General features: G+C 53.9%; 2 long non-coding RNA genes across 2 annotated transcripts in view; both read right to left on the bottom strand.

Annotated features, from left to right (window-relative positions):
- LOC146404833 (uncharacterized) overlaps positions 1-19,651 on the bottom strand; it is a 1,439,763-nt gene that overhangs the window by 685,161 nt on the left and 734,951 nt on the right. The gene's annotated exons all lie outside the window — the stretch shown is intronic.
- On the bottom strand, positions 13,267-18,720 carry LOC146404837 (uncharacterized). Its single transcript, XR_014839780.1, has 2 exons — positions 17,385-18,720; positions 13,267-13,873 (listed from the first exon to the last, which is right to left on the bottom strand). It is a non-coding gene; the product is annotated as an uncharacterized LOC146404837 (long non-coding RNA).

The following is a 19,651-nucleotide window of genomic DNA, read 5'->3' as shown; positions in this document are numbered from 1 at the left end:
ACCTGCCTGGCGGTCCTCGGGGGATGTGTGCCCCCAAGTTTTTGGACTCAGGCCCACTCAACTTCCCACCGCCCAGGCCCCTTCCGGTTACGAGCCAGGCGGGTGTCTGGCCCGAGGGAGGGCAGGAGGGAGCCAGGGAGCGGGGGGAACAGTGTTAGCCCGGCTCCAATTTCTCCGGTCAGCTGAGCACAACTTTCCATTCGAGTGTATTCATGCAGCGGCTGATTGAGCTGGGCTGTGTCTGTCGGGCGGGGCTCTGCAGGAGCGGGCAGGCACAGCCAGGCTGATAGAGGCTAGACCACAGCGCGTGCACGCGTGTGTGTGCACGTGTGCACACACACACTCTCAGTTATCTATACAAACATATCCCACCTCATGTTAGGCACACACCTCAACCCCCAGCCAGGTCATCACAAACCCCGTGGAGCCCTTTCTTTCCCTTTAAACATCTGCCTGCTCCCAGAGCAGTTACCCAGCATCCCTAGAGCTCCTTCCCAACACGACCTAGGGCCTGCCTTTCTGATTTCCTCTTTCCAGATTCCACATCAGTCCTGGTCCTCAGATACAAACCCAAGAACCCTTCATTCTCCTTCCTCCCTGCAGGCACACTCTCCAGGGTGCACACACTCCACCCTGCACAACTGCACACACAAACCCGCCCAGTCGCACAAGCGCACCCTCCTATCCTGAGCTATCCAGAGCTAGTCACGCTGCAAAAGAAACACATCTGCATCAAACAATCGTAGCACCAAGAGTGTTTAGGGCATAGCACAGTGGGCCAGGGCTCACCAAAAGTTCATACACAAGAAAAGGAGCAGATGAGCAGTCAGTACAGCCAGAGAACACAGCCACCGCACTTCCACCCAAACACACACATGGAGTCTACACAGAGGAAACCTTCAGACACACAGCATATTATGCACCAACCCAAAGACATAATAAAAATGCCACCCAGTGGTACTTCCATCCCCAAACCCCATCGCCTGACTCCAGGCACTCAAATGCCACCCATTTGCCCAAACGTCTTGAAGTTTACATAGTGCTTCAACATGTTAATGCCCTGTGAGCTTCAAAAACCCAATGCACTTCCAGTAGGATTATTGGAGGAAGGGAAGGACATTTTACAATTGTGAGAATGGGCAAATGTTCTCATTCCGGCAATATTGACCCAGATGGCCATTCAGTGTCTTGTCTCAAATGCCTCACAATTCTGGAATGTCCACTGTGACCAACATGTGTGAGCAGGCAGCATTTCCTAAATCCTTACACGTTCTTCACCTTCTGATTCATCTGATAAACTAGGAGTAGGAAGCTGGTCACAGACAATGTGCCTTCCTTCCCTCTCTGCCCCAAACTTGAAGCACCCCCTCCCTGCGAATGCGTGTGCAACACCCACCCACCGGGAGGCCAGGGCCCCAAAGACATTGGCAGAGAACTAGATAAGCATCTTCAGAGAAACACAATCTTACGAGTGGTCAGAGGAACAGGGGGTCTCCATTTGAAAATCCAGAGCAAGAAAGAAAGGGAGAATAAACTTCTGTATTAAGAGAAATCCCCCAGAGGGGAGAAAAGCAACAGGAGGAGGAAGAGAGGATGGGGGGGGGGGGAGTTGAGACCAAAAGTGGGGAGGAACAGGAACAGAAGAACTAGAGGGAAATGGGGAGCCCTGGAAGGGCCAAGCCAGGTTGGGGAGAGGAGAGGCTGTGATCCCAGGAACAATTCAGTCGCCAACAAAGTGCCCAGGGGAGCACAGTGACTGGTGGCTGGTTGGGTCTGGGAAGTGAACTGAATGCTGCAAGTGTGCAAGGCCCTCTGGCGTCCCCCGAGTGCCCCTTCCCCTGAGGGCTGGGAAGTTTCTCCAGCTTCCTCTGCTCAGGAGAGGCCCACCCAGGAAAGCACCCCCCCCACACTCCTCTGGGCGCTCAGCAGCAGCCCCTCCCCTCACGCCGCACACTCTCAGAGCCCCCCATGTACAACTTTATTCAAACGACACACGGCCATCGCCTGCCAGCGCGGGTGCACACACACCCACACACAGCCGCCCACTGTAGGCACCACCTTCTCCTGCACAGAACGGAAGCGCATCTCCACTCCCCACAATATCGCCTCACTTTTTAGAAAGAAGCCCATGATGACTCTTCCAGATTTATGCACAGGTTTTTTTGTTTGTTTTTGTTTTTTGTTTTTTTTTTAAGGAAAGGGTAGGGCCTTAACCTGCAGAAGTCTAATCCTTCACATACTGAGGACTTTACAGAATGTGCTAGCCAGAAAGGAAAGCACACGGAGAGTCACATACGCTTGCGTGCGTCTCAGGCGGCTCACTGCCTGGCTGAGGGCGGAGAGCCTCTTTGCGCGGCTGGAGTCGCTAAGGTCCCGAAAAGTGCGGATGTTCTCTTCCCCTTGCAAAAGGTGGGCCTGGGGCCAGGGATGAGTTCTTGGACCCCTGGAGGTGAAGGCAGGAGAGTGGCTTTGGCCCAGGCACCTAAACGGAAGGTCTGAGGGGCCGGGACCAGGCCGAGTGGTGCGGGAGCCCAGCGGTGCACGGCGGCGGCAGTCCCCTGGGGTCTGGGAGGAGGCCGCCTCCACCCGGCGGCTGTGCGCTCCGCTCCCCCGCGCCGGCTCCGCCGCCCGGCCTCCGCGGCGCTCTCTGGCGCTGGGCCTTTGTCCCCGCTTCTCTGGCTCGGACTCCGTCTTTCTTCTTTCGGGCCGCTGGGAGGCGCTGCGGCCGAAGCCCCAGCCTCTCGGGGCCAGACGCCCCGCTCCTCCCGCGGCGCCACCTCTCCCCCCCGCGGGATCCCCCGCGGTGCTGGGCCGCCCCGAGCGACTGGCTGGCCTGTGCCTGGGGGCGGCCTGGAGCCCTTCCAGGAGGGCGACGGCAGTGGTTGGATTTTGAGAGGACTATTTACCATCCTAACTAATTTGCGACCTTTATTAAACAGAAATCCTCAGCACGGTCCCTTACTGCCTGAACGCGCTGCTAATCACCGGCGTGCGCGCCTCTGGCTCAGCGGCCCGGACCGCGCCGCCGCCTCCCGGCCGCCCGCGCCTGGTCCCGGCCGCACTGGCGCGGCTCGACGGGGCGGGGAAAGGACCGACCGAGGTACACCTGCGGGCCTTCGGAATCCAGGCCCCGGCTACCTTGGCCTTTTCCTGAAGTCCCTGAGCTTGGAGCGGCTCTGATTACAGGGGAAGGAGCAACTAGAGCTCAGAGAGGGCTGTGATTTGGCCACTGTCACACAGCCAGCTTGAACTTTCACGTCCCCGCACATCTGTGCACCCAAATGTCCCCTTTACTCTCCTTTGCGTCCCCAGGAGTCGAGGAAAAACTTTCTTAAGAGCCATATTTAGGCACAAACGGCTAGGAAAATTGGAGAGAAGGAAGTCGGGGAGGGGCGGGGAGCTGCGACCCCAGGCTCCACTGGTTGGACGGCACAATCTCTCACGCTTCTGAACTTGGACCTTGCACAGAGGTAGCCCCAAACAAAACGCTCCTCCTAAGGGAGAGAAGCGCTAGGCAAAGGGCTAAGGGCCGCTTTCCTGTGAAGCCCAGAGGAGAGGCGGATTTCAGGGGGCTCCTCTCCCAGACTGGACTGGGCTTGGCCAGCACCACCAGCGCTGCCCAGTGGCGTAGGACTCCATGGTGTGTATTTGAGTGTGAAATGTATAACACATGAACTTTGTGGAGTGTGCAGTGAGACTGTGCACATTCCCATGAGATGCAAGATAAATATTTACCTCTGGCCTTTGTGACACTTCTTCCTGAAGATATGCCTGAGGGGGAGGGACAGTGTCCAGAGCCATGTGTGCTTTGGGTCCTAATGTATCCAACTTGTTCTAAAAATAAGTACCGAGTGGGGAGCTACAAGCACGGTCAAGCCTTGCCCTTAAGTTACTCACATCTAGTGATCAGTTGAGGTATCACTGAGGAACCAACAGACCCCAGAAGTTGCGTCCAAAGGTTTTGGGGAGGCAACTTGGGGAGATTAATTATAGCTTTGGGGGTAGGAATAGAAAAGGAACAGAAGAGATGGCTTTGACCAGAAAGAGGAATTGGATTCCCTGGAGAAGATTTTAGGCAGCAATAGCTGGCACAAAGGCATGGGGGAGGTTGGGTTCCAGGGCAGAGCAGTGCAGCCTGGCTGCGGCACCTGGGTGCATAAAGAAGCTGGTCATTGAGTCTGAGAGAAGGGAGAGTCTGGGTCCTGCTACCAGATCGGGTAAGTTGGGTGGCCTTGATCCCATGGGCACTGGGGAGCCAAATAAGGCTTTATGGGGAGCTTTAGTGACCATACCCAGAGCTCCGCTTGAAGGCTTTGAGGGAGTGAGGCTGTAGACAGGAAGGTGGGACGAGAGGCTATTCCCATAGGGAGGGAGGAAGTGAAAGGGGCCCGAGGGAAGGCAGCAGGGCTGGCAGAAGACATTCCCAAGGAGGAATGAGGACCAAGCGGAGACATATGGGCTTCCGGATGATTATTAGTTGTCACCTTTCCGTGGATCTATGACTGGGTTCCAGATCTCACCGTCTGACCCATTTCTCCAGAAGCGACATGACCTTCAACCTCTCAAAACGTTCACGGGTAGTCCTTAGAGGGATCTGTCAGTGGATCCCCTGAGCGCATAAGACCAGTACACTTTTTCGGATGCCCTTCCCCCAGGATGTTAATCCGGTATGTCCAGGTCTCCTCCCAGGCCCACCACCATGTCCGCTTTAGTTCCACCTCGCAGCCGCATTCTCTCCGAGGAGGCACTATGGTGAGGCAGGATGGCGAAAGCTTGAGCCTCAGGCTCCAGGCCTGGCGGGGCCACGGGGAGTAGCTAGCACACCTGAGGAGAGCAGCACACGAGGTGAATGGGAGTGTGGCCTGAGCGAGGGGTCCCCGAGGGTCAGAGATGGAGAAGGGGATCCAGGACTCTTGCGCCTGGAGGGTCTTCGTCTTAGTGCGACTGGCTCCTCGCAACTTTCGTGCGCGCAGAGTGCAGCAAACTCTTTTCTCCGCGTCGTTCAAGTCTTGGGCTCCAGGTATCCGCAGGGCCCAGCACGGGGAATCTACCTTTTGAGCCAGCCGGACACTAAAGAAGGCTTTCCAAGATGCCGCAAAAGCTTTGATGCGGAGAAGGCATTGGCTTCTGAGCCGCCAGGCATCTTGGCGATCCCGTTATTGGAGGAACGGGAGGTAAGTGACCCAGAGGAACGGTGAGAGTCAAAATTAAACTCAGATATGTTGCCACCGAGTCCTTCGATCCTCGCGGCCTCTTACATCTGCCCCTCGAGAGCCCCGCGGGTACGCGTGGCCGGGGCGATACTGCGCGAGTCGGTGTCTGGTGTGTGTTTTTGTCTGTCTGCTTGCCCGCCCGTGTTTACTGAGTGTGCGTGTGTGTATGACAAGTCTCAGGGAGCAGGACCGAGGAACTTGAGCTTGCAGACTCGTTCTCGGACCCTAGCCTGAGCTGTGAGTGGGAACTCGCACAGGTGAAGGCGAACCGAGGCTGTGTTCCGCAGAAGAGTCCAGCGCCTGAGCCCGCCTGCGGAGAGAGCAGGGAGAGAGAAGGAATCGTTCCCCTGGGGTGAGAGGGTGGGACGTGCGGAGGAGAGGAGCAGGATAGGGCATCTCGATTCCAGGAGCCCCTCGAGAAGCTTCCAGACACCAGTTTAGGAACTTTCCTGAACTGACAGGTTTTCCGCCTCTGGGTACCAGAAGAACCTGGCCGATGCGCTCAGCCTGGACCTGGCTGTAACGTGAGTGGGGAGCCTTCCACTCCTGCAGTGCGCGCCCAGGGCAAAAGCAGAACCGGGTCCGAAGCGGGAAGCTGGCGCGCGCTCTGGGCCATTGGCGGGTTTTTGCTGCCACCTGGTGGCGGCGGTGAGCAGCGCCCCAGCCCCTGGCGCCCTGGGCTTTGGCTCGGCCGGCGATTGCTGAGGCCTGGGTACCTTTTCTTCTATTTTTCTCTTTTTCCTTTTCCCCCACCCTGAACACCGCTTCCTCCAGGATGGCCTCTTTCTGCTCTTAAAGAGGTGTGCGAGGGGCCATGCCCTGTTTTATACCAAAGTCCACAGGTTTGCGTCGAGGACCTTCCACCTTGGCCTTTCCAGTTCCTTCCTCTCGCTTTACTTTGTGATCCTGCAGCTGCCCACCTGGCTTGTAACACGTGTCTCACGCGAAGGCTTCTTTTCTCCTGCGCTATTCACCTCCTCTCCCTCACATGCCTCAGGGCTTTGTCCAGATGGAGCACGGGCGCTGTTTCCCTTCCCCCATGATAGTCCATCTGGCAGGAAGCCACAAGGACCGAGCACCCACCCATCCACCCCAAGATCGCTTGCCCAGCACCTGCCGCGCTCCAGACGCGGCGTTACACCTCTGGGACCGCGGATGGCAATGCAGACTCTGGCCGTGGAATCTTCGCTTGCCCGAAGCGGAGAAATGCCACACACTTTATGATTTAAGCATCCATAGGGAAGCCTGAATAAAGAGGGGTCCCAGAGGAGGGCATCCGAAGCAGATCTTAATCCCTAAGTGCAAGTTTCCCACCCAGGTTGGTGAGGAGGAAAGGACCCTCCAGGGCCTGGGAAGTGTTAGTCCAAAGACACTCCGGGGGGGGGGGGCATTGGGTGCTGAGAGGGACGCATGCTTTCTTGGGGTGCTCCTTGGTTCCATGGCGAAGACATTGCCTCCAGTGAAGAGCGCAGCCAGCTTTGGCTACTGTACAGAGTAGGGTCATAAAATGTCCGAGGTCAAAGGAGCCCTTGGAATCGATTTCTTCTGGTTTAAAGAGATCAGGAAACGCACTCAGGATGGCTCAGTCTCTGGCCTTCAGCACACAGTCAGGGGGCCCATAACTCTAGAGAGTCCCAAACCAGTGGTAAAGAGGCTGGGCTCCCATGCCAGCATCTCAGAGGAGAGGCTGGAGGTGGGGGCGCGGGCAGGCTCCATCGCAGCTCTTTCCTTTCGAAAGGATAACTTCTCTTGCCTGGTTCTCTCTTAGGCAGCATAAACACGGATCCTCAGTCTCTTTTCGATAAATCCCGGATTCAGAAAGCTTTGTTTTTGCTCGTTTGTCTGGTATGTCTGCTGCCAAAACTATTTGGCTGCAAATTCTGACCTAAAGGGAAGTGAAGCTATTTAGAGTCTTTATTTATCCTACTTGGCACAGATCTCCTCTGTTTCCCTGTGGATCTCTTCATGTGTTTGATGATGGGTACTGCTCTGTACCCTGCAGGGCGGTAGAATACGTAATGCAGGCACGGTTATATGAGCCGTCCTGAAATCTCCCAAACTCTGAATTCCCAAACCCATTTTACCCCAAGAGTTTGGGGGAGGGGATTGTGATACGGTGCCTCAGATGGAAGTGGTTCCTGGTGGGCCAAGAAGTCGGAAGAGTTAGACTTTAAATAATCCAAGCAGATAAACCACAGCAGCTAAAGTCCACAGCAAGGTAGGTCAGATTGGCCCTGGGACGGGGTCACAGAGCCAGCCCAACAAAGAAAGTGGCATCTTGCAGGGCCCGAGGCACTCAGTCAGGTCTTGATCTCTACAAGCTGGAGAAAGCAGATATATCCTGGCTTCTGGCCTGGGGGTAAGCTAAGGAGCCGCAGGATCCTCCGGGAATGTTGATCTCTCTGGCTGTCTTCCTGCCATCCTGCTGGAGGACTGGCCTGGGCCCAGACCTGTGTCTCCAAATGCCTTTTCTCCTCCCTGACACATCTGAGCCCCGTGTAGGTGTCTACCAGTCATGTTGTGGTGAGTTGGGCTGCCTGGCTCCCAGGTCAGCTTTGGTCCACAGCAAACTTCATCTTATGAAGGGGTCCATGTTATCACCGAGGAGGCTACCTGTTGTCATCTGGGCCTTTCTGCAGCAGCAGAACTGGTCAGCATGGGAGGTTGGGCTATGTTCAGACCTGGTGAGCTCGTATGTGAACCTCTGAACAGGCTCCATCCTGCCTGTCCTTCTGTGACAGGAGCCAGAGGACCTGGAGGAAGTAGACACAGCAGATCAGCCTCCTCTGGCCCTGGCTGGGGACCACCAACGAAGCTCAGAGCTGGTACAGCAGAGGGCAGGCTGGCTGGGGAGATGGCTTAGGGTGAAGGCCTGGAATAGGCACCAGGCTGGGTCTCTTCTTCTTGGTCCAGGGGTCAGGTCTGAGGGTGACACCTACTGCCTCAGTCAAGGCCCTGTGGGGCCGTCCTGAGGGGGCTGTGGCCAGTGGGCCCTACCTCCCAGCAACAAGAGCAGAAATGGAAAGTTGCCTCTTTCATTCCAGTAGAAGAGTTCATTCTAGAATTCTTCCTCTCAAACAGGGGTGGGGTTAGGAGGTTGAAAGTGAAGGGGAATATTCAAGGCCTGAAAATATTTCTTTCTTTCTTTCTTTCTTTTTTCTTTTTTTTTTTTTTTTTTGTCTTTTGCTTTTTTAGGTCTGCACCCTTGGCATATGGAGATTCCCAGGCTAGGGGTCCAATTGGAGCTGTAGCTGCTGGCCTACACCACATCACGGTAATTCAGGATCCAAGCCATTTCTTCGACCTACACTGCAGGTCATGGCAACACCTGATCCTTAACCCGCTGATGGAGGCCAGGGATCGAACCTGCATCCTCGTTGAGTTGGTTAACCGCTGAGCCATTATGGGAACTCCCGTTTGTGTTTTTTTTTTTTTTAATTGTGGTAAAATATACATAAGATTCACTGCTTCAATCATTTTTGAGTGTACAATTCATTGGCATTTAATACATTCACCCCACCACCATCTAGTTCCAGAACTTGTCATCGTCCCCAAAGGAGACCCCATACCTGTTAACCAGTCACCCCCCTCATGGTCCCCTCACTTTCTGTCCCAGCCCCTGGCAACTCCCAGTCTACTCTCTGCCTCGCCAGATGCACCTATTCTGGATATTTCACATAAACAGAATCATACAGCTGTGGCCTTTTGTGTCTAGCTCCTTCCACACATAATGTTTTAGAAGTTCATCCATTTCTAGCCTGTATCCTACTTCATACCTTTTTATGGCTGAAAGATACCCCATTCGATGGATATGCTACCTTTTTTTTTCCTTGCTTTTGCTTTTTGGGGCCACACCTGCAGCATATGGAGGTTCCCAGGCTAGGGGTCTAATCAAAGCTACAGCTGCCAGCCTACGCCAGAGCCACAGCAACGCCAGATCCAAGCTGCATCTGCGACCTACACCACAGCTCACGGCAACACCAGATCCTTAACCCACTGAGCCAGGCTAGGGATCGAACCCAAAACTTCATAGTTCCTAGTCGGATTCGTTTCCACTGCGCCATGACAGGAACTCCGGATATGCTACCTTTCGTTTATCTATTTATCAGTTGATGAAAGGGGATTTAGCTTCTTGCCAGGGGAGGATTGAAGTAAAGTGGGAGGACCTGCTGGCCCTCTTGCCTGGGGCCACCCTGGCCTGCCAGTGACTATATTTTGGCTACAGAGGGAGTGTACTTGGCTGTTGTAGTTTTCAGGGGCCTCCTCCCCACTCCCCCCGCCCCAACCTACACACCCTGTTATTTCCCAATATGTTCCTTTAGAATGATGCTTTCCTGACCCTGGATGGAAAGGGGAAATAGTGCCCCAAGCTGCCCCAGCACAGGAGGTGAGGGCATCTCCAGGCGTTTGGGGCCAGGGGTGGTGGTGACAGCAAAGTCCCACCTGGAGATCGGGAAGACTTTTGGGGCAGCCTGGGATGAGAGAGCAGTCAGCTGCCCCCGCCCCCTCCCCCAGCCGCCCCCCACCTCCTCTGCCTGCCCCCTCTTCTTTTTTCTGAAAAGTCTAAGGGGAAGATACAGGCTTCTGTCACTGGGCAGAAGGGACTTGGTTTAAGTAGCATCAAAGTTAAAAAAAAAAAAAAAGGAGGGAGATGGTTACCTGGGCTGGGAGGAGTGACTTGGAGACCCCAGTCGTCCTGGCCTGTCCATTGCAGAGGCAATGGGAACTCTGCAAGTGACCCAGAGGGGAGCTGGGGTTCCCGAGAGCAGGAGGAGTCCAGGCAGGGGGAGGGGTTTCCAGTGCCACACGGGAGGTGCCAGACACACATGGAGTCTCACTGAGATGCTCCGGCAGCCAAGGAGCCGGAGACCACAGGGCTTTGAGTGTACGGCTTCATCCCCGATTAGACGGGGGGCACGGGTGTGTTGAATGCCCCTTTGTGATGCCCATGGCACCTACCCCAAAGCCTGGCACATATTTGTTGAATCGATGAGTGAATGAGTGATAAATACCAGCTCAGGGCTATAAGCCAAGAAGCCAGGCACTGCCGGTCTGCCACAGGATACACTTAGAGAAACCAACAGGTGACCCAGGTAGGTCATGCTGAACCTGAGTCAGAGAGGTCCCCTGAAAAGGAGTGGAGGCGAGGCGGGTGGGATCCCTGGACCAGGAGGAGAGTCTCTATGGCCAGATGTAAAGGCAACAGCCAGGGAGGTTGCCAAGAGGAAGCACTAACAGGCTAGAGCAAGAAGCAGAGGGCAGGGCACCCCTCGAAGAGCTGTGGGGGGCTGGGAGGGAAGGGGGTCATGGAGGTGATGTCACACTGACGTCCCCAGAATCGAGACTGAGGACATGTTTGTCTGAGGTGCCTGGTCTGTTTAGACCGTGGTACTCAGACATCTCACCCGGGTCTAAATCCACCCATCTTGTTTTAACGCATTTTAGAATCTCACTGTCTTTTCCTGTCTCACTTATTTATTGAATTTAAAAGCATCCCTTTTAACACACGTCTTCATGCCGGTTTAATCTTATTGTAAAATTAGAAAAATAAAACGTGTGCTCAAATGGACATGCCCATTTTTTCCTCACGTGGATGCGGCGGGCTGAGCTGGCTTTGCCTGGCAATTGCTGGTTAAGGAGTGTGCCCGGAGTACCAGGTGAGGAAAACAAGAAAAAAGAACCCACGGTGTTAGGTGTGCATTAGGGCACAATCACTATGTGCCCACACACATAGCAAGCCCGTTCCCCACAAATAAAGCTAGAATTGGAAGCAGTAGTTTTTGTGGGTCACTGTCTCTCCGTGAAAGGTTCCCACACATGGGCCACAAGCTCACATCACCACTCTAATAGGCATTTGATTTGATTTGAGGGAAAGTTGTAGGTATAGCCTTGACTCCCTTGGGTTTGGAGCCCATGTGCAAACACCCTTTTCAGAAAGATGCTGAACTACATACGTCAAAACTGTTAGAGCAGGAGGGCCGGCTTTGAACCTCAGTGCTTCCATGTAATAACTGTAAATGTGCACATTCTGTCTGCTTTCCCCATCTGTAAAATGGGTACAAAACACACCTTGCCAGGGTGGATGGAACAGTCATGAGATAAGGTATATTTCCAGCACCTGATACACAGTGGGTGCTCAGGAACTGCCTGTAGGGAGGACCCGAGTGGGGTGGTGACCACTCTAAAGACGGTGATGGTGTGTGGGACTGGGGCCCAGCCAGTGAGTGGGAAGCTAGGAGGGTCTGTGCCCAGCCCCCAGGCTCCTCCTGATTCCGGGTCAGCTCTGCCCTCTTCTCTCCATCCAGAGCCCCTGGCCACCCTACCCCCACTCCCTAATGCTGCTGCTCTGCGCCTCTGGTATAGGGAGCACCAAAGTGATGGGCTGCGGGGGAAATGGTCCAGGTCTCCAGAATGCCTTCATCCCTGCTTTTTAATTTCTCTTGGGTTCTTTGGTTCCATGTTTTCTAATGCCAAGGGGCAGGGACAGGGTGTGCTGCCGCCCCCTGTCCCCAGCACCACCTTTGCTGCCTTCCTCCCTTTCCCCGCTTCTTGCTGCCTCACCTCTTCATCCATCTCTCTCCCACTTGCTGGCCAGATGCTGGCTTGTCGCTGGCAGGATGCTGGCTTGTCATTGGCCGCTTCTCCCCTACCCGCTTCTCTAGACTCCTCCCTCCATCACGTCCTCTGCAGGCCCTGAGCTTCGGCTCTCAGTTCCCATGTTCCAGAGGAGAAAGCGGAGGCAGAGAGATGGGAAGGAGTCTGCCTGAGACCCAAGGTCAAAGCCACGTCAGGGCAAGACAGGCCTTCTCCTGCTGGAGGGGAAGGCACCTGCTAAACCTGGGAGACCCATGAAGGAGGCCCAGCCTCGGGTTCCCTGCGGAAGCTTCCCAGCTGTGGCCGTGTCTTTCCCAGCCCTGGAGGCAGCATTGCCCAAACTTACCTGAGGGCACTCGAGCCTCTTATCAAACAGTCACCATCCTGAGTCCTCACTGAATCAGAATCTCCAGGTGCTCCAGGTGCTTCTTGGGAACGAGGAGATGGGAAAAGATCCTGCTGTAGGATCTTGCCACTCAAAGTGAGAGTCCACGCATCTGCGTGCGTGCGTGCATGCGTGCCTACGCGTTGGGGGAGGTCCCAGCAGCATTGGCATCACCTGGGGACTTAGGAATGCAGAGTCCTAGGTCCCGCCCTGACATGCATTTAACAAGACCTCCTCCCTCCCCCGCTGGGTGATTTCCACACATAGGGGCCTTTCTGGGTTTGCAGTTCCTCAAGGAGGTGACATCGCGTAGGGAGAAAGGCCAATCAGTCATGTAATTACACCCATCTGAGCTCTTGCCTTTCTACTTCATAACCTGGTGCCAGTAACACCTGCCTGGGTTGTGATGGTCAGAGGGGATGCCAAGCTGGGAATGTTTGGCAAAGTTTAGAAATGATGACTATTGTCTGGACTCTGCCTTTCTTTTGTTCCTTTCACTCTGGCCACCCCAAGACTCCCCACCCTGTCTGCCCCCTCACCCATCCCCTCCCCATCGCCGTGCCCAGGCTGACTGCCTGGAGGTGGGGCGCCTCCTTGGCTCCTGCAGATCAATTCTGGGAGGAGGTGATGAGCATCAGGTGGGTCCTTACCTTGGTCACCCCCACACTCCTTCCTTCCACCCCCACCTCTGGCCATGGATGTGAGGTGCCCCCATCACTCAATGGACAGACTCTGCAACAGGAGACCTGGGAGAACAATCACAGACAGAGTCTCTGGCTAGAGGGACAGACCCAAGGCTAGGGCCTCAGCCCAGAGTGACCATGCTGGTCCTGGTGACAGCCTCCATAGACATTGGTTTGGGTGATGCCTTTGGAGGAAGCTTGGAGCTGGGGGGTGGCTGGACTGGGGCCAGCAGCTGGAACAGCACAGGAGTGAGGAAAGCTGCCTGGAGCAGATGCGTGTGAAGGGAAGTACCTTCGTGCCACCTGGCGGGGTGGTCCTCCGTCAGCTGGATGGAGAGAAGATGAGGGCTTCTGGACGGAGAAGATGAGGCTGCTGCCAGAGCCCACAGCATTTCTTGTCTCCAGAGAATTCCTCCTTTATTAAGATTTGTCCCACACAGTTGCCCCAGGTGGATCCTAGAGCCCTCCCGCCAGCCCCTCTATTCGTGACAGCTGTGTGTCTTCGATTTTCCTGTCTCCTTTCTTTCAATGTTACACTCCATCCAGTTTGTTCCCATCAGTGACCTCCTGTGTGTCAGATCACATGTCCCCCCTCTACTTTTTGTCTCAGAAAAGAGGATGGTTCTATTTACACGACTTCACTGAGTTTGGGTTTCTAGAGGGCAGAGGAAGAGCATAATTTTCAGACCCCGTTTCCCAACTCATTGCAGATTTCTTATTCTGTCTCCCCAACTACACACGTTATTCCGTTGACTGATCATTTCTGTGGGTCTTGGGTCAGAGGCATCGAGTTATGTTGCTTTAAGTCACATCCGACCACCAGCCCAGAATTCCTTTGGGAGCGACACCCCCCCAGCTTGCCGGACCCCAGCCCTGCTTTTTCCCACATGTGTGGTTCTTTAACGGGGTCACCCCTGAAAAAGGCAGACATCCTCTTCCTGGATCTGGTTCACATCAGCCTCTTGGAGAAACGCTCTTCTGAGCAATCCCGCAAAGATCTGTAAGGAGTTTTAAAAAATCATGAATCTAAAACCCGAAAGCTTAAAGTATAAGTACTTCATTATATTTTTTTATTATTTATGTATTTATTCATGCAGCTGTGCTTGCAGAAGTTCCAGGGCCAGGGATCGAACCGGTACCACAGCAGTGACAACACCCAATCCTTAACCCATTGAGCCAGCAGGGAACTCCAAAGTATGAACACCTTAACCTGGCTGAGACATCCACAGCTGGATCGCCTGATCTCCACGTGGGGATAGAGAGATCCAGAGAGATCCTTACCTTAGCAACCTGTACTGTCCTGAATCTTGCACCTGCAGGCTTCCTTTACGCCCTCGGCCAGTGGCGGGGGTCTTTGTCGCAGATGGAATGTGAAGCGGGGAATCTTAGGACTGAGGTGCCACTGGCCTGGGGATCTCGGCTACCTCAAGAGGGGCCTTTTTCCTTTCCTAGAGGCAACGTCGGATTCTCCTTTGACGGCCGGGCTAACTCTTCCCAGGGGATTTGCTGATGCTGGCAGAATCCTCCTTCCCATTTCTTTTTCCTCTTTTCCCAAGTCCCCACTCTGCCTCTTCCCCCTTTTTCCTGACCGTCCCTCACCTGCCTAGGGCCCCTTCTCCCTGGGGGCCTGAGCTCCCACCACCCAGCCTCTGCAGGGGGAGGACCAGCACCCCGGCCCTCCGCCCCCAACACGATCGCCTCCCTGCCTGGCACAGCAGCAGATGCGGGCACCTCCTGCTTTGTTTCCCATCCTGAAGACGAGCAGCTGCCTCACTAATTGCCACCAGCAGGGGGTCCAGGCCGTGCTCACCCTCGTCTGGCCGCTTAGGAGGCAGCCCAAGGGGGGGAGGTTTTCAGGAGCCGAATGAGCTAAGCCAGCATTGAGCATTATTCCAGGAATTTTAAACACTCGTTAAAGGCTTTGCCGTGTCTCACTTCAGTACACATCATGCTCCAGTTACTGCTCGGAACCGCAGGGGCATCCGCCTGGGCAGCACTTATCAATATTTTAGCACGAGAAAGGCAAATGATGTTGAAACATTGAACTGTATTTCCATCTGTTCAAGCTGAAATGGGACAAGCGCAGCTCAGGAAATGGAATACCTCCTCCCCAGCTGCCTTGGAAGCAGCGATAGCCCCTGGCCTGGCCGCTGCCCCTGCCTCGGCTTCTCCTTCTCCCTTGGCCCCCAAGGTGCTTAGCTTGGGGCCAGAGTTTAAGGAGCTTGATATTGACTAGATATGGGGTGTGTTGGTAGAGTGGGGGTGATGCCACTGAAAAGAATCCGAGAGTGGTCCCTGTCTTCTTGTTGAAATGGGCCTCACTCACTGAGTAACAGGGGAAAGCAGGGTCCAAGGTGACCGGCCCCCTTTGGGGTCAGGGGACATCATCTCCATCCACCGCCCTGGCCTGGCTCCTGCAGAAGGTCCCTCCTGCAGCAAGACCCAAGGTTGGGTGGTTAGACACGAAAAGGAAAGCACAGACCATAAGTAGATATGCGACCACTGCATAAATATCGCACACAAATGAAGCCTTATTATTATTATTATTATTATTATTATTATACTTCCATTTTCCCTGGAATAAAACAGAATTTACTGGCAGGAAAGAACCTTGAGAAATATTGATGTTTAGTTGTCTCAAAGGATCTGAGAAGTTCCCAGGGTGTGGAAAGCCGGGGTGGCTGTCATTAGTGATAGACATGTCATCTCATGTCCTGAGACCGGGCATCTCCAATGATTTAATCACCCCTGGAGCTAGAACCCCTGGGGTAGATCCACCCACTGGGCTCTCAAGACGCCTGAGAGTCACAGGATTCAAGGAAGCCCTCACCCTTTTTGTCCCCAACCCTAAAGCAGAAGGGGGGCCAGCTTCCTCCCATCTTTCCTCAGATATCCTTTTGCAGCATCTCCTCTTGGAGGCGGTTCTGTTTAACTGGATTCATCTACAGAGACGGGGTGGGGTAGGGCGGGTGCGTGGTGAGAGGTGGGTCCTGAGCCTGTAGCCCCCAGGACTCACTCTGCTAAGGAGGGCCCTGCGGACTGGTCTCACACCTCAGGCTTTGGGGTATATACTTTGGCCTCTGGGTTTAATCCCCCAACCCTGGCTCCCATGCTGGTGGCCAGGCTGGTGGTAACTTGCCTTGTGGGAAAGGAGCTTCCCCTATGGCAGCAGTAGCAGTAGCATGTGAAGGCTCATGTCTGTTATAGGAGATGTGGGGCTGCGAAAGCCAGGGTCCCCCAGATTTCATCAATTCTGCTGCTTGCAGACAAGGCCACCCACCACATCCCCAGCCCGCTGGAGGAAGAGTGGCTCCCAAAGTCTTCAGAAATGGGTCTTCTGGAGTTCCTGCTCTGGTGTAATGGGATCATGGGCATCTCTGTAGCACCAGGACACAGGTTCGATCCCCAGCCCAGCACAGTGGGTAGAAGGATTTGGCATTGCTGTAGCTGGGGCATAGGTGACAATGCTGCAGCTCAGATCTGATCCCCTGGCCCAGGAACTCCATGTGCTGCAAGGCAGCTAAAAGGGGAGGGGGAGAAAAAGAAAATAGATCTTCTTCCCTGGTCATGGTAGGGGACAGAGAAGAAGAAATAGCACTTGGGCCAAATAGCAAGTGATAAATGACATCACAGTCATCTCCGAGATCTGATATCCATGAATATCCAATGGTCAAGGCTATTGCTGACAGTCCTGGAGAAGAAAGTTCTTTGCAGGCATTTGTGCCTGGGGGAGACTGGTGGGGAGACAACAAACTGGAATCTGGGGAGGTTGCCCAAGTGGTGTGAAAATGGGGACCTATGTGTAAATTTAAAAATGTAATGCATTTCCTCCTATCCAGGAAAAGTGCTTTTTTTTTTTTTTTGTCTTTTCTAGGGCCGCACCTGAGGCATATGGAGGTTCCTAGGCTAGGGGTCGAATCGGAGCTGTAGCCACCGGCCTACGCCACAGCCATAGCAACGCAGGATCCGAGCCTAGTCTGCGACCTACACCACAGCTCACAGCAATGCCGTGATCCTTAACCCACTGAGCAAGGCCAGGGATCGAACCCACAACCTCATGGTTCCTAGTCGGATTCATTAACCACTGAGCCACGATGAGAACTCCAAGAAAGAGTGCTTTTTAATTCCGGATTAATGTCAAAATGTTGGGAAGACACAGCCTCTGTCCTCTCCCTCCCTTGATCTTAGGAGATGGGGCTTGTACAAGGGAAAGAAAAGAGGGCACTTTGGAAGGCTTGTGAAGCAAGCCCAGAACAGAGTCATGGGGAGCCCTGGTTTAGGAGGGGTCCACCCCAGCCTCCTCATAGTGCACCACTAAGGAGCTAGGCGGAATGCTAAGAAGGACTGGTACAAGAGAGGAAGCAGAGACACTGGAGGTAGAAACACATGAAAGCCTGAGCTGAGAAACTGCATGAATTAAGATCGAAGCCAATACCCATCCCCCTGAAAAACAACACTTGCAGATATTAGGCTGAGCGCAGAAAGGAAAAGTGCTTAGTGATCACTTACTCTGCCCCTGGGTGCTGTCCAAGGTCCTTTACAGGAATGATTTCTCACAAAGCCTCGGAGGAAAAAAAATGTTATTAAACCGATTGGACTAATGAAACAACGAAAGGTCAGCGAGATTAAGGGGCATGCCAGATGACACACTCACGGCCACGGAGAGAGCAAGCAGCACATTCAGATTTGAAATCCCAATTTGTACCCTTACAAGGCTCACGCCGTTTTTAATACCACATGTTTCATGTGGCTCCAATGTCAAGGCTGCAGGTGGGGAAAGGAGCAGACAGAAGGCAAGATGGGGCTTCCCAGAAGCCAGAGGGAATGGAGCATCGCGGTGTAAGGAAATTGTGCCTGCAAGATTATTGACATGTGGCTAGTTCACAGCCTTGTGAGTCTGTAAGTACAAAGGAAATGGCTAGAAACCAAGGCATTCTGGAGAGGGTGAGGACAACTTCAGAGTGACTTTAGGCTATCCCGGCCTTGGACGTGCAACCTCAGAGCCCAACCCAAAAGACCAGCATACAGAACCCACAGGGGGGAGGGTGGGCTGCCAGCATTCTTGGGGTTCAGCATGAGTTGTCAAGGCAGCACTGACAGGGGATGAGAACACGTGATGAGGTAGGGGGAAGCTATTTCCTTACTCCACGGGGCAGGCTAAGGCTGTTAGGTGTCAAGCTATTGACAGCCAGAAGACTGAACAAATGCAGATTCTTTTTAACTTGGGACTTTGCAGAGCCACGTAATGGCTGAAACGGAACCCATTTTTGTGTGTTCTGCCCCCTGTGTATATATACTCCATGACTTAAGGATTGCAGGTCAGAAGTTAAGAAAGAAGACCGGGAGTTCCTGTTGTGGCTCAGCAAGCTAAGAACCTCACACAGTGTCCATGAGGATGGTGGTTCAAACCCTGGCCTTGCTCGATGGGTTAAGGATAGGATGTTGCTGCAAGCTGCGGCGTAGGTCAAAGATGTGGCTTGGATCCAGCGTTACTGTGGCTGTAGTGTAGGTGGGCAGCTGTTGCAGCTCTGATTCAACTCCTACCCTGGAAACTTCCCTATGTCGCAGGTGTGACTGTAAAAAAGAAAAAAAAAAAAAAAAAAAAGAAGGAAGATCACTGTCCGTCCAGGAACTCTTGCTGCATAAATGACCGAGAAAATAGGATCTGGAGCTTGGAGAGAGAGTTGGTGGGGGTCTTTGGGCTTAGAGTAGAGAGTCACATGCTCTCATCAGAAACCAGCATTCGGAGTTCCCGTCGTGGCGCAGTGGTTAACAAATCTGACTAGGAACCATGAGGTTGCGGGTTCGATCCCTGGCCTTGCTCAGTGTGTTAAGGATCCGGCGTTGCCGTGAGCTGTGGTGTAGGTCGAAGACTAGGCTCAGATCCTGTGTTGCTGTGGCTGTGAGGGGGGGCTGGCAGCTGCAGCTCCATTTAGACCCCTAGCCTGGGAAGCTCCACATGCCATGGGTGTGGCCCTAAAAGCAAAAAAAAAAAAAAAAAAAAAAAAAAAAAAAAGAAGCAGCAGCGAGGTTGAGGCTGACAGGTATGCCTGCTGCATTTGAGGGACCACAAGATGGCCAGGGTGACTTGAGGGGGAGCATTTGGAGAGGTGGTCAAGCAGGGATGCCGAGGGAATCCATACGGCCACTGTAAAAGAACTGGCTTGACCTCCAGGGAAGTGGGAGCCCTAGGAAGGGTCTGAGGAGCTGGAAGGCGGGGGCGCCATTCCTAGGGACGGGGACGGCGGGGGTGGATCGTGTTTGGGGTGGGGAGGGGGGCAGCCAGGAGTTCGGTTTGGACACATTGAGTCTGAAGATCTGTGAACCCTCCAGGTAAAGAGGTTGAGTAGGCAGGAGGGTGTATGAGTAGGACTTCAAGAGAGGTCTGGGTGGGTTGGAGCTGTTGGCATCGTATCCACAGATGGTGTTTAAGTTGCAGGATGGGATGGCCTCACCAACACTGGATCTAAGGCACGCCTTCGACCTATGCCATAGTTTGCAGCAATATCTGATCTGTAACCTACCAAGGAAACGGGATGGGTGAGGAGAAAAGGGAAGGAAGAAGATGCGTTGAGCACGCCAGTTTTGATGGGACAGGGAGAAGAGGAAGGACCCGCAAAAGAGGCTGAGAAGGGGTGGCTGGAGACCTAAGAGGGAAAAACCGAGAGAGGCTGTCCTGAAATCAAAAAAACGCATCCGGGAGGGAGACTCTTGGGATAAAGGTCAAGTAATGCACCCGTAGAGCTCGGTGCATGTTAAGAACTTGGCAAATGAGA

This window comes from Sus scrofa, chromosome 3, assembly GCF_054392235.1.
Source record: "Sus scrofa isolate SSC_HxYL_T2T_F1_AM1 chromosome 3, Sscrofa_HxYL_maternal_Yorkshire_Landrace_v2.0, whole genome shotgun sequence".
In the NCBI taxonomy this organism is placed as follows: domain Eukaryota; kingdom Metazoa; phylum Chordata; class Mammalia; order Artiodactyla; family Suidae; genus Sus; species Sus scrofa.
The sequence above is the reverse complement of the archived record's forward strand: the minus strand, read 5'-3'. Positions and strand labels throughout refer to the sequence as shown.